Source organism: Toxorhynchites rutilus, chromosome 2, assembly GCF_029784135.1.
Source record: "Toxorhynchites rutilus septentrionalis strain SRP chromosome 2, ASM2978413v1, whole genome shotgun sequence".
NCBI classification, from domain to species: Eukaryota; Metazoa; Arthropoda; class Insecta; order Diptera; family Culicidae; genus Toxorhynchites; species Toxorhynchites rutilus.
Genome location: NC_073745.1, coordinates 285,696,858 through 285,711,833, shown reverse-complemented (window position 1 = coordinate 285,711,833; position 14,976 = coordinate 285,696,858). Strand labels below are relative to the sequence as shown.

At 38.1% G+C, this 14,976-nt stretch overlaps 1 protein-coding gene across 2 annotated transcripts in view; it reads right to left on the bottom strand.

Moving 5' to 3' along the window:
• Positions 1-14,976, bottom strand: part of LOC129769120 (ecdysone-induced protein 78C) — a 101,766-nt gene that overhangs the window by 45,614 nt on the left and 41,176 nt on the right. The gene's annotated exons all lie outside the window — the stretch shown is intronic.

Genomic DNA, 14,976 nt, shown 5'->3' with positions numbered 1-14,976 from the left:
GGGGTAAATAACCTCTCATACTCCTCTGATTGTTGATGATAAAACTGATGATGTTCAGGCACTTTGAACATACCTCGTTATGTTTTACAAACCCGTTTCGTTTTACAAACTATAAAATAATGGGTGTGTCACATCAAATTGCATCACGGAAAAAATGCTGTAGAAATTCGCCCAGTAGACCGATCCTTTTGAAAATTTTAGACAGTAAAATAAAAACTATTAAACAACTTTTGGCATTTTCTTTTTATTCATAAAGGGTGTGTCACATCAAATTGGAAAAACACTGTAGAAATTTAATTTTTAGGAATTATATCTTCAGCTTTCGCTTATAATCAGATAAGAGCAGTGTTGAAAAAAATCATCTTCGTTCAGCTCAAAAGCTTATATTTTCGGGCTAGGTTGCATCGAAAACCTATATACTCCAAACGAAAATCAAAATGACAGATCCAAGCAACCATTGAATATGAGCAAATGAACTTTTGTTCATCAATATGTTTTGATGTTTATTTTTCCACCCAATGTCATTTTCATCTTGATTATTCAGAATGCCAGAACAGAATTTCATTTTAGCCAAATGAATATTAGCTGTTGTTTACTTTTAACCAGAGGCAGCTGTGTGCAGCTGGATTTTATCTAGGTCGGATTGTACTGATGCTTAAGTCCTTCAAAATCAACGCAGGCAACAAGAAGATTATGATGTGTTGTAATCCATTTGACCATCGAGTCTAGGAGCAATTGTTATTCAATTGCAATACGGTGCTTAGGGATCGTTCGCGATGCCGTTGTTACCGTCTCGCCAAACAAAATCCTGCTCGATTTCTTGCAAAGATCGTTTCATTGAGCTCTGTTCTCTAAATGATACAGCCTGACTAATTTTATTTTATTTTTGAATTTTGGCTCAAAATCAATGCCAGAACGAATATCGTTTCGAATGTGAGAAATATCAATTTGTTGCTTTTGATATTCAAAGTATAAATAACAGCGAAGTTATGAACCCCACTCAATGCCGCATTCATTCATTATAGCAAATTTGTTCATGCATCAGCGATATGAACAAAGTGAACTCGTTTGTGATTGTCATCGATATAATGAGGGCAATGCGTTTCGAGCTGAAAAAAAAGTCATTTACACTGAAATAAAATCATATTCATTACTCGTGAATATTTGTTGATATTCTAAGACACTGGATAAGAGTGTATAGTTCACGTTGGCCATGCTTCACTGTCAATTTTTCGTATTTTTTTTTTTTTTTGGAAAAATGTCGTCGAACGAAAAAGAGCGTCGTGAATTAATCCTGTGCACTCATTTCGAGAATCCGGAGTTGTCACATCGGGACATCGGTAAGATGCTGGGAATCGTCCAATCCATGGTCAGCAGAGTACTAAAACGATACTTCGAGAACCTAACCATCGACCGGAAGGTGAAGAACTGCAAAAATGGATGCTACGTCAGTAAAAAAGATCACAAGCGCGTAGTTAAGCAGTTTAGACGTGATCCGAGAAGTTCGGTCCGGGATGTCGCCAATAAGCTGAATTTGTCAAGTTCATTCGTCCAGCGGACCAAGCAGCGGGAGGACCTGCGTACATACAAGGTTCAGAAGGCTCCTAACCGCGACGAAAGGCAAAACATGGTGGGGAAGACGCGAGCCCGGAAGCTGTACACCGAAATGCTGACGAAGCCGCATTGCCTGTTAATGGACGACGAAACCTACGTCAAAGCGGACTTTCGTCAGCTGCCGGGCCTGTTGTTCTTCTCCGCAGAGGACAAATTCAGCGTTCCGGAGGAGATTCGCAAGCAAAAACTATCCAAGTTTGCCAAAAAGTACATGGTGTGGCAAGCGATCTGCTCTTGTGGAAAGCGGAGCGCCCCCTTCGTGATGACCGGCACGGTAAACGGGCAGGTTTACCTTAAGGAGTGCCTACAGAAGCGCTTACTACCACTATTGAAGCAGCACGAGGGCCCGACCATCTTCTGGCCGGATCTCGCTTCGTGCCACTATTCAAAGGACGTGTTGGAGTGGTACGAAGCCAACGGGGTCACCTTCGTGCCAAAGGAAATGAACCCGCCCAACGCGCCGGAGCTTCGCCCAATAGAGAAATATTGGGCGATTATGAAGCAGGCCCTCCGGAAGAACCCAAAAGTTGTCAAATCGGAGGCGGACTTCAAGAGAAAATGGATTTCTGTTCAAAAAAAACTACAACCTGACGTTGTACAGAACCTTATGGACGGGGTAAAGAGGAAGGTATGTATGTATGTATGAAGTATGAATAAAAAGAAAATGCCAAAAGTTGTTTAATAGTTTTTATTTTACTGTCTAAAATTTTCAAAAGGATCGGTCTACTGGGCGAATTTCTACAGCGTTTTTTCCGTGATGCAATTTGATGTGACACACCCAAGGGTGTGTCACATCAAATTGCATCACGGAAAAAACGCTGTAGAAATTTAATTTTTAAGAATTATATCTTCAGCTTTCGCTTATAATCAGATAAGAGTGTATAGATCACGTTGGCCATGCTTCACTGTAAATTTTTCGTAAATTTGGAAAAATGTCGTCGAACGAAAAAGAGCGTCGTGAATTAATCCTGCGCACTTTTTTCGAGAATCCGGAGTTGTCACATCGGGACATCGGTAAGATGCTGGGAATCGTCCAATCCACGGTCAGCAGAGTACTAAAACGATACTTCGAGAACCTAACCATCGACCGGAAGGTGAAGAACGGCAAAAATGGATGCTCCGTCAATGAAAAAGATCACAAGTGCGTAGTTAAGCAGTTTAGACGTGATCCGAGAAGTTCGGTCCGGGATGTCGCCAATAAGCTGAATTTGTCAAGTTCATTCGTCCAGCGGACCAAGCAGCGGGAGGGCCTGCGTACATACAAGGTTCAGAAGGCTCCTAACCGCGACGAAAGGCAAAACATGGTGGGGAAGACGCGAGCCCGGAAGCTGTACACCGAAATGCTGACGAAGCCGCATTGCCTGGTAATGGACGATGAAACCTACGTCAAAGCGGACTTTCGTCAGATGCCGGGCCTGTTGTTCTTCTCCGCAGAGGACAAATTCAGCGTTCCGGAGGAGATTCGCAAGCAGAAACTATCCAAGTTTGCCAAAAAGTACATGGTGTGACAAGCGATCTGCTCTTGCGGAAAGCGGAGCGCCCCCTTCGTGATGACCGGCACGGTAAACGGGCAGGTTTACCTTAAGGAGTGCCTACAGAAGCGCTTACTACCACTATTGAAGCAGCACGAGGGCCCGACCATCTTCTGGCCGGATCTCGCTTCGTGCCACTATTCAAAGGACGTGTTGGAGTGGTACGGAGCCAACGGGGTCACCTTCATGCCAAAGGAAATGAACCCGCCCAACGCGCCGGAGCTTCGCCCAATAGAGAAATATTGGGCGATTATGAAGCAGGCCCTCCGGAAGAACCCAAAAGTTGTCAAATCGGAGGCGGACTTCAAGAGAAAATGGATTTCTGTTAAAAAAAAAAACTACAGCCTGACGTTGTACAGAACCTTATGGACGGGGTAAAGAGGAAGATGCGAGCATACGGGCTTGGGCTCGAAGTATTTAGTTGTATATATTGTTCTGAATTCGCCTATATTCGCCAGGAACGATGAGTATAATAGTAAAATATCTCAGTTTTGCCCATAGACGGCACTGCTTTCAAATGCAACGCAAGCCATTGTAAAACAGTAGAGCAGCGATTATTCGCAAGCGTATGATCGACGGACACGAATTCCAAAACAAATTAAAATTTGTATTCCCAAAGAAACCAATTCTAATACAAGCGCCAATAACAAGGAAAGAACAATATGTCCTATAATGCAAACATTAAAATTTATTGGCGGGCTTTTTGCACATCGGAATTCCATAGGCCTTTCCAGAATCCGACGGAAAGTAAGTGGCAGGCTCTTGTTGTTTTGTTTTGGTTATGGCTTTCAGTTTTTTTAACCACTGGTGGATATAATAGTTTTGTATAGTTTTCATGCTGAACTATAGTTTTTGTGTTTGCATCATTTTAGTCTTTTATTATGTTATCCACGATTCTCGTTATACACGGTGATCCTGCCACCCTATGCCACGGATAATCGGGGCTCTACTGTATTGTGAAAAAAGAATTCTTCATTTTTCCACTGGATAGCTGCAGTGATCTGTATCTCGTTGGTTTAAAGTTGCTAAGAAATTATTTTTGTTATTGTATTATTCACATTGTATTGTTCTGCTATTCCACTGATATTGGGGAATGAAGCGAAATCAATGACCAATAAATTAGCTCCTGAAAAAACCTGAGCGCTAGCAGTTTAATACAGAAGTTGGTCGGGTTCTGCCAAAACGAACCATGCGCCAAAAACATTATTTTGAGATATTTCAATTTGAAGTTTGGGCTCCTACTAATTCACGGCGGCTGATTAAATCTATTATATTATCGTTCACGGGTTACAAACAGAATGTGTACAAAGCACTGAGATTTTAAATATCTCCAAAATAGCACATAAATATAGAAATAAATGACTTTTAGTTTTGGTACGCATGCACTCAGTTCAATTTGGCAGAATGAAAATTAAATAATATGATTTTATAATATATAAAGAATATATTATAATATGAAAATGGTTGAGAAAAACTTATGATTATTTATCGCTGATCAGGTCGTAATTAATATCAACAATGTTTGATCATCGGGAACCATCTTCACGAAGAATTGATCATTCACAGGAGGTACATTAGAGTGCCTATGAATGTATGAGCAAAAAGTGACATTCGATTTTTCAAACGGGACTTCATTAAAAATGTTTATTCACACGAAAAACTACTCTATGTAAAATATCAGCTCAATCGGACTTCATTTTTAGTGTCGCACAGCCGTCAAAGTTTGAGTTTTTTGAAAACCGAAAAATCACCCAAGGGAGAATTAAAGGAAACCGGGGTTTTAAAAAAAATTCTGATGCCAAATGTCTTCAAATTTAATGAAACGTCGAAATCTATTGTCATCTCGATTTTTTTTTGAATACTTTGACAGACGTGCGACATTAGTAAATGAAGTCCGATTGAACTGATATTTTGCATAGGGTAGTTTTTCGTGGGAATCAACATTTTTAAAGTTTGTTTAATCAGCAAGAAAAACGTTAAAACCACGATCGAAAAACTCACATTTTTTGACAATCAAAGTGCTTGTTGTGTTCATGTTACCGTTACCTTCCATCTGTCTAATTTTACCAAAGTTTTTTTTACGTTAGGTACATACGGTTCCACAATAAAAGGAGATGACATTATAAAAAATCCAAGTTGAGCTGTACTTTTTTGAGATAAAGCGGTTGGTCCAAATCACCCTACCCTACCCTGTTACCCTACCGGCAATTGAATTTTAATTTTTTTATATTTTAAGTCGATACTACTGTCAGTAGTCTTAATGTCAATTTTGAGAGCGATCTGTCATTTAGTTATTCTAAAGTGTTATTGAAAACAAGGTATTTTTTGCTGGGCGATTTTTGATATGAATAGTTCTATTGGATATTGTGTGAAATTTTATGTTGCAAACCAATTTTTTTGTGTCGTAACGTTGAAAATGTTGCAGAATACATTTGGTAACCCAACTAAGTCGAAAACACGGGTATATGAAGGGTATAAACCATTCAAAGACGCTCACCAAACCGTCCGTCATATTTTGGTTGATGTTTTGGACATGAGAAAAGTCGCAGTACGACTAGTGCCAAAAGAGCTCAATTTAGAGTTATTTCCTGACACTTTAGCTCTGTAGAGTGTTCTAACAAACATATTTTTCGAATTTATATAATAGATCCGACAATTCCTTAAATAACGCTTTCGGTACTATTTTGTAAAACCCGCATTTAAAAATCTATCTATTCATCAAACTAATCAATCTCTTCAAGAGTTGTATAGGAATGATTTGCAGCCTCAGAAATATTTACTCCATACGTACTGTTACCACCATTCATAAACTACGATAAATTTACAAACATTTCAGGAAACTATTCGATGAACATATTCCAGCAGTAGTTGCATTGTTTTGACGTAGGACTCATTTTTGTACTGAGTTCAAAGTTGCGAGAACGAGAGCGTTACGTTGGAGATGCAAGGGTTTGAGCGTTAATACCACCTTGCCGGCTGAACGAACTGGTATGATGATCACTGCATTTGAAAGTTACAAGGTCGACGAGTTATATGCTGGTTCCTTATCAATCTAAAAACTTGTATAAATAGCTCAAAAACTACTTTGGAAGCAAACTATTGATACCACAGAAAATTTTAAATTTGGAACCTACCTAAAATTTAATCTCAGTCGCAATTGGGCAACGGTTGATGCATGTCGTTGACTGGCTACAAATCCAAAGTTTGTCGCTTGCATTGTTTTTACCCAACGCTCGCATTCCTCCCACATCACGATTAAAATTGTTGCGAAAGATTCTATTGGTAACTTGTATGGTTTTTTTTTTGTGCAAACCGGAATATGTTCCCCCAACATGAACTCAAAAATTAAGACGATGACGAAATCGTTACAGTATATAGCTCCAAGCGGCGATTGTTCTTGTATTTGTATGCATTTTGTGAAACTAGAAAATGTTTCTCTAGAATGGACTAAAAAATCGTGCCTCAGATCATCATTGTATTTGGCATCTTTATATTTGGCGAAGTACAGCGCAGCACCTGCTGGGCCCAGGTCTGGAGAATACGACAGGTGCGATTCCGCTTCTCAGTTCAGGGTTTTTGTTGCATCCTTCACGGCTGTTAGCGGTGTACGCCGGTGCGTTGTCATGCTTCAATATCAATTTATCGTGTCTTCAAGCTCATTCCAGTCTTTTTTCCATTAGTGCAAAGTTGAAATCCTTCGTTTACTCACCGTTGCGATCTGTATTCCCCGTTCAAACCGGTATCAGTGTCTCATGGAACATTACAAAAAAGCATCGCCTTTCAGCAAAAAAATGTGGCTTCGCAGTAGCACATCCACTGCTTTACCATGATTTGTGCGCATAGGGTTTTCGAAATAAATTCATTATTTGTCGTCAGTAACAATCCGATGCAAATCCTACTTCCTCGATTCTCTTTTCTCTCAATTTGTGGGGCACCTATTTTTCCAGCTTCTGGATCTTTCCAATTATTTCCAAACGACGGCCAATTGCTGTTCGGGACATATTCAATGTTTCTGCCAATGTTTGTTGTGTTTGTGTTGGGTCTGCTTCCTACAACTCCTGTAAATCCCTGTCTTCAGAACGTTTCGCTGCTGCAGGATGTTGCGCTTTTTTTTATAAAATTGTTTGTAAAATTATAAACAAAAAACGAAACAAATCACAAGTTTGACAGCTGTCAGAAGACATGACTATGAATTCCAAAGCGTGAAATGGAGTACACTCAATTTATCCGTAACGAAAAAACAGACTGCCCATCTTAAAAACCAATCTAGATTTTTTTTAAAAAGAATGAGCCTTTTTTGAGGGGGGATCCCTGTCTGGAAGGTCGAAAAATAATGAATTTTCATGATTTTTGGTCAAGTAGATCCAAAATATTGAAAAATATATAGTTTCAATGTTTACTGTGTATCATATTTTAAAATTTATTGTTGCACATAAAACGAAGGTTTGAATTTTGCAGTATTATGCTATTTTTTTATTTGGAAATAACTAATGGGAATGATCGTAATTGAGAGGTATTTGCAGCTAAGTTATGACCCAAAGAGAGAGTCGATGTAGAGAAATCGATCAAATCACTTACACCCCTTTCATTCTAAGTCCCTCAATTATAATAATTTTTACTAACGATATATTCATAAAACAATCCTAAAATTAGAAAAGGAATTGAGAGGTCATGTGCAATCTAAAAAAAAGTCCGACGAACAATCCAAACATACACTTCGATCAGTTTATCGTACGGTAGCAGAATCCGAAAGGGTACAAACTTTCGAACAATAATACCACAAAAAAATGCCAAGACATGAAAGAGAACGGTGTCTGAAAGTACAGCATCTCCTGTATCATCGCTGACGTATGTCTTCTGGATATAGCACAGCAAAACTGCTCATATCTCAGCTGTGTCGAAAGAACTTCTCGCGTGCTCCAGCTGACTCCGGAAGCCTAACCTTTACGGTTACGTTGGAGCTCCAGTTCGTTGTTCCTTATTTTCCTAACCCGTCTCCACACCTACTCTACCCTCCTCCCTCCCCTCACTGCACGATTCTTCCTCTTTGCCTCCACGAACTCTCACCCGATGAATGTATGTACCCAAGCGGACGGTCACCGATCGTTCGGAGGTGCATTAAACTTGCAAATATTTTAATTTAAAATCCATTGATCAACATGATATCGCCTACTGCGGTACAGTATTTTTGTATTTAGTTTTTGTCCGTTCTCGTCGCTACCTTGTTGTTTGCTTTACCTTTACCTCTATATGTAGCATTCTTGGCCGGTAAAAGGTTCGTTGAACTTATTATGTTTGTTTTCCTCTCTGTGCCTTTCGTTTCCCTTCTTCGCCTTTTTTTTTTCACGATCGTTGCTTTGTTTTGGTTTGTACCTCCTTCGGTTGTCCCGTTTTGTACCGCGATTTAGTTTTTTGCCTTCCTTTCTTGCATTGCCTTTTGACTCGCTGTATGTTTATCCTCTTATGGGTGCCATTGGACGACTTTCTTCGGGTGGCATCTCCTATGCTATTGCTGTGGCAACCAGCATATTTCAAGATCAGTGGATGATGTAAAACAGCGTTTAAAGCGAACGCCAACGAGTTTGGTTCTTTGTTTGGTGATTATTCATCGATTACCAAATGATTTGTTGATCATTCTTGGCAATATACACGAGGAATAGCTCCGTTTATCATCAATTGTGACAATGAAACCGTTTGGCGTAAAATATTCAAAGTGTTGATTGTCGTCATAATAGAATCATAAGATGTGAAAAAAACACCCGAAGTTCGAATCCATTATGCTCGTCTTATTATAACATTCTTCTCTGAAAAAAAGCACAGTCTTCCCGAAAGTGACACACGGTTATCAATCAATCGAAGCAGTTATTCATTATCTAGGAAACGAAAACTAAAGAAAGAAAGTCTGAAAGGCCATAAATTTTACGGATCCACATTCGAACTGTTGGTGCCTATCGCGCAAGATCGATTGTGTGTTCTTTAACTTGCTCGTGTCGCTTTATGACGACTAGAGGCGAATGAATTGAATAGTTCAAAGCCTCTTTAATCCAACATCATCATCATTTATGACGTTTGTTTCCCCGCTGTTATGTATCTATTTTCGGGATTTCGGGATGGAGGAGTATAAAAAGTAAAATTATACTTATTAATAAACTCATAAACGTATAACGGTACCGCTAGATTTGAAGTACGAAAAAATATCTGAATGCTCCAGAGACGTAGCCACATGAGCCAGGAGGTCATCAGCCTTTGGCCGGAGGGCTTCTCAATTCGTGAAACAATTTACAACCGCACTCGGGAGATGCCACAGCAGGCACGAGAAGGAAATGTAGAGCAGCATCATGGTGATTGTATTTTTGCTGCTCTATGTTTATGGATGCTCTAATGTCAGTGATGTTTGAATCACTGCTGAGTCATCGATACGTTAATATCCCCGTCATTTTTCTGTTGTTTTGCGCTCTGGAGTAATTTGATTCATTGTTAATACGATTCCGATACCTTCGATGTTTCAAATGGTGGTGTTTTGTGCGAAATTACCATTAGCACCCTAGAATGTACTATGTAGTTCTTCTCGCTATCATAATTCATTAACAGCGATCACGAAGGACCCCAGGGCTTAAGACGTACCATGTACTGGAAGGAGACGAGGCAGAGAAATGTTTTTTCTGTGAGACCATCATCCCGAGACGTGTTCTTTATCCCAACTTCGTACCTTTTCGCTCGATGGCTGGGCTATTAGAACGCGCTCATTCGAAGATCCATCGATAGATAGCGTTTCTTGTAGCTTTATCAGTTCACCTCAATCGAATCTTATACTTGGTAAGATTCTTCTATTTTCTTCTGTATGTCGTTGAATGTTTAACAACTCAGCAGTAGTTGAAGTTCAGACTGAGATTTTTTAATGTTCGAATTTTAACTATCAAGCGACCATTTCGAAAGCAACTTTTCCCACATACGAATTCAGCTTGGTATTCTGGATGACGAAAATCGCAAGAAGCTTTTGCTGTCCATCTGCCTGTTACTATCCTAAGGTTTTCCACTATGAATTATGCAGACATTGCTGTTACGCAGATTTGTGATATTCTCTTCTAACGAAATACTACGTTGCTGTGCAAATTATTCATCGTGATTGAAGCACTCTGGGAGACGTTGCTCACGTTGCGTTCGACACAACACCCAACGTAACAACCTGGACCCAGCACATTGTGTTTGGAGAAATTTTTATGCAACATCGTGGAACATGTGAAATACGAGTTGGTGTTCTAGTTTTAACACGTTTGACGCCCAGTGCAATTCGGATGAGTTTCTTGCGGGGTCCAACTTGCGGATAGATTATTAAAAGAAGGTCGTTGGTAGACAACTTTTACATTATTTAACAGTTCGGCTGAAAAGTTCATAAGGCTGACATCTAGATGGCCCCTCTTGCAAAAATCTACCTGACTATCACAAAGCACCATCTTTCAATGGATACGGGTCAAAATTTGACAGCAATCGGTCGATTGGTTCGTGAGTTACAGCATGGAGAGTGAAGCAATTTTTGTTATTGTGAAAAAAATGGAAAAATCCGAATTTCGTGTATTGATAAAGAATTGCTTTTTGACTTTGCCGGAGCAGAGTCCGGATATCGTTTGTTAAGCCATGCTTTGGTTTGCACTGTATCTTTTCCCATCAAAAAGCAATGCTTTATCAATGCACGAAATTCGAATTTTTTCATTTTTTTCACAATAACAAAAATTGCTTCACTCTCCATGCTGTAACTCACGAACCAATCGACCGATTACTGTCAAATTTTGACACGTATCCATTGAAAGATGGTGCTTTGTGATAGTCAAGTAGGTTTTTGCAGCAGGTGCCATCCAAACGTCAACCTTATTAACTTTTCAGCCGAACTGTTAGCAATATTTTTTTTAATTTGAGGACAAACGTCATAGAAACTGACAGCAAAACGTATGCCAATCTCATATAATATGGGTTTTGTAAGTAACAATGCACAATGGTCCAGGAGATGCATTTAAGTGGAAATTTTAGAGATTTTAGAGATTTTAGAGCATTTAGAGCTCGACAGTTATTCTCTAGACAAACACTGTCTTAGACAAAGTTGTTACTCATGATAGAACGCTCGTTTTTATGTTATCAAAAATAGAGTGACCAAAATTGTCGATGAAATAAAAAATCTAACTTTCTTATCTTTATAGATAGAGTTCCACAGTGTTGTAGCTTCAATTATTTGAGACAACTTTGTAATACAAAGTTTTTCTCTATCTCTTGAAATAGAGAATATAACGCCTTTTTTCTATGTTACGTTAGGGTCACCATGAAAAAAACTATTTTTTTGCTCTAACTTTTATATTTCAAATTTTACATGCAAACTGTCTTCGTATTTTTTGGGAAGAAATATCAATAACTTTGAGTGAAGTTGAGATATCGACAAGTTCTGCATCGAAAAATGTTTGTATTAGTAAGCTCTAAAAGTATTTCGAAGACAGTTTGCATGTAAAATTTGAAATATAAAAGTTAGAGCAAAAAACAGTTTTTTTCATGGTGACCCTAACGTAACATAGAAAAAAGGCGCTATATCGATTATTTTAATAGATAGATAAAAACTTTGTTCTACAAAGATTTCTCAAATAACTGGGTCTACAACATTGTCGAACTATGTTTGCCTCTATCTCTAAAGATAAGAAAATTATATTTTTTATTCCATCGAAAATGTTGGTCACCCTATTTTTGATAACATAAAAATGAGCGCTCTATCATATGTAACAACTTTGTCTAGGACAGTTTTTGTCTAGAGAATAACTGTCGAGCTCTAAATGCTAATTTCCACTTAAATGCATCTCCTGGACCATTGTGCAGTGGGACAAACCATCCCAATTATAAATTGCATCAAAATTATTATTATTATTTTTTTTTTCTTTTATTGATTTTCTATATATTCTAAATTTATATTTAGGTACCTATTCATTCAAATTATTTCTAATACAACAAATATAAAAAAACCTTTTTAAGTTAAACGGTTTCTTTGTGATTGAACATAAAAATAATACAGATAATGTACTACAAGCTAGAAAATAATGAGGCATGTAGCAGTTAGCAGTTATCATACCCCTTCCTTCATTAATCAAGGACATTGAAGTGACTAAAATAAAATCGTGGGGCACGTCGGATTTCTATTATCCTCATTTAATTTTTTCATCAAATACCCCACGATTTTATTTTAGATTTTTCACATAACATATCTCGAAACCAGGGAGGCATTTTATTTCGTTTTTGAGTTATGATTTTTCAAAGCTACCCGATGATCCAAAAAATCATTTTTCCTCTTTTTCCCAAAAATGACTTTTTTCAAAAAATCATCACTTTTGAACTACTGGACCGATTCAGATGATCGACATATCAAATTAAGGCTTACTAGCCTTTTTTGAAAAAATAAGACACTTGCCAATTAATTGGATTATAGTCACATACGTCTAGTCTAGTCTAGTCGTATAGAAATATTGATCGAAAACTAAAAACATGTTAACTTCGAAAAATCATAACCGTTTGAAAATCATATTCAATTTAAACGAGTGTCATCCATATCTGATTGACGGGGCGTCGAACGCATTGAAGAGTTCTATGCAGGATGCCAACTATAATTTTCAAAAATCAGGAAGAATGAAAACAAAAATCAGGAAGAAATCATGATGAATTGCGAAAAAAATTGGTGCCAATTTTAGGGGAAACGAAAGCGTCATAGTTACAGACAAACTTAAATTCAATTTTATATGCACAGTTTTGTTCCACAATATTTCCCCCATTAATATGTTTGCTTTCTCGCCGAAAACGAAACCTATTCCCCCCGATTTTGCATTCTGTCGAATTTGCATTTCATTCGAAACCGTTTATTTTAACTATTTTCTATTCTAATTATTTTGGAGTGGATATCACTCGAACGAAAACAATGCTATGCTTTCATTTAAATGTGTCTCCTGTTTCGATCGCTCATATTGGCTCTAGCATATATATTATACAAATGATATACATGCATTGGGGAGTAGAACATTTTCTGTTATTTTTCAGCTCATTTAATGCAATAAATCCGGATGCCATAACATGTGCTAAAAATTAACTTTGGATGTATATTCATTTCGGACGATTTTGATAAAGTAAAAAGCACAAAAATCAGAAAAAATCAGGATTATTTTCGAAAAATCAGGTAGAATTGAGTGTTTGTTGAGATATCAGGGAACGTGCAAAAAACTCTGAGAAATCCTGAAAAATCAGGAAGGTTGACATCTCTGTTTCTATGATCATGATGAAGTCTACAACGCATGAATGCATGGATAGTCAAACTGCAAGTTACTTTTTATTTAAAAGTTACGGTTATTCAAAGGAAACGGCCGCTCTCTTTGTACACGAGGAATTCCAGAATATGGTGGGCTCAGTCGCCCGCGGTCGACGCTACACCGAAAACATATTTTGGAATACGGTTACGTTGTTTCTTCACAAAGAGAAAATGTAGTATATTATGTTAGCCAAATGTATCATAGTTAGTGTTAAAAATGTTTTGCCCATCAAAGTGGATTTTGGCTTGAACAAAACAAATTTGTCAGTTTTAATTTACATGGTCAACAAAAAGACAAGGCGTCTTAAGTGAGTCCATCTGGTCACTAAGCGGCCCATTTTTACGTTGTCAGTTACTCGGTGCGAGTATAACGTCAAACGAACCGAAGAATAACGAACGTATCCATACCACGAAATTTGACGCTTGATTTGTATGTATGGGGCTAGTCGTAAGCGAGCTTCTTTAAGGCAGTATTCTAGTCTAGACATTTGGAAAACTCATATATTTTTCCTCAATATCTTTATAGTTTAGACATTCAAGAATATACCATAGAAAGGACTTATAGAAAATCCTATTATTTATCGAGTTAGAGCCATTTTTGTGATGTGGTACCTAACCTGGTACGGCCATAATAATGAACTTCAAACGCGTTTTTCTCGAAACTAGTTTTTTTTGCAAACTGGCGTGCACGATATCTCAAGTTCTACTGAACCGATTTATGTCGAATTTATATGGATATAATCGGCAGGCTCTCTATCACATAAACCTCTAAAAACGACATGTTTTAAATTTCACTAGTTTTAAAAAATCGGGAAACCTATTAAAAAACGTTTTAAACCGCATTTTGTTTTTAAAACAGCCGCCATTTTGTCAAAAAAAGATATTTTTGACTTGTCCGAGGTTCATGCGATAGCGGCATCTTTACTGATTCAGAATCTGTTCGTTTTTTTTTATTTTCAGATAACCAGAAGGGAATCGTGTACGCCATGGCACAACGTTTTTGGACTTTTTTAAGTACATAGCCTCATCGTACGATGGTGTCAATATCGCATGAGAGATTACTTATCGTGTAGTACATTCTCGTAAACGGCTACTGTCAAAATTTCAGCCAAATCTTAGTTTTGTTTTGTCCGTGTGTAGAAGCGGGCGTGTCCGCGGATTTTAGAAAAATGGAAAAAATGGAAATTCCACCGAATTGGTCGAATTGCACTACAAACTGCTGCCGCATCCACCGTATTCTTCTGATTTGGCCCCGTGCGACTTTTTTTTGTTACCAAACTTGAAAAAGTCACTCGCCGGGCAGAAATTTGAGTCGAATGAGGAGGTAATCGCCGTCGCGGAGGCCTACTCTGCAGACCTCGAGAAAAAGTATTTTTCAGATGGATTAAAGAAGTTGGAGCTTCGCTGGGTCAAGTGTATCGAGCTAAAAGGAGACTATGTTGAGAAATAAACCGCCACTTTTCCAAAATTTTTGTTTTTTTTTGTAGGCTAGGTACTTATTGGACT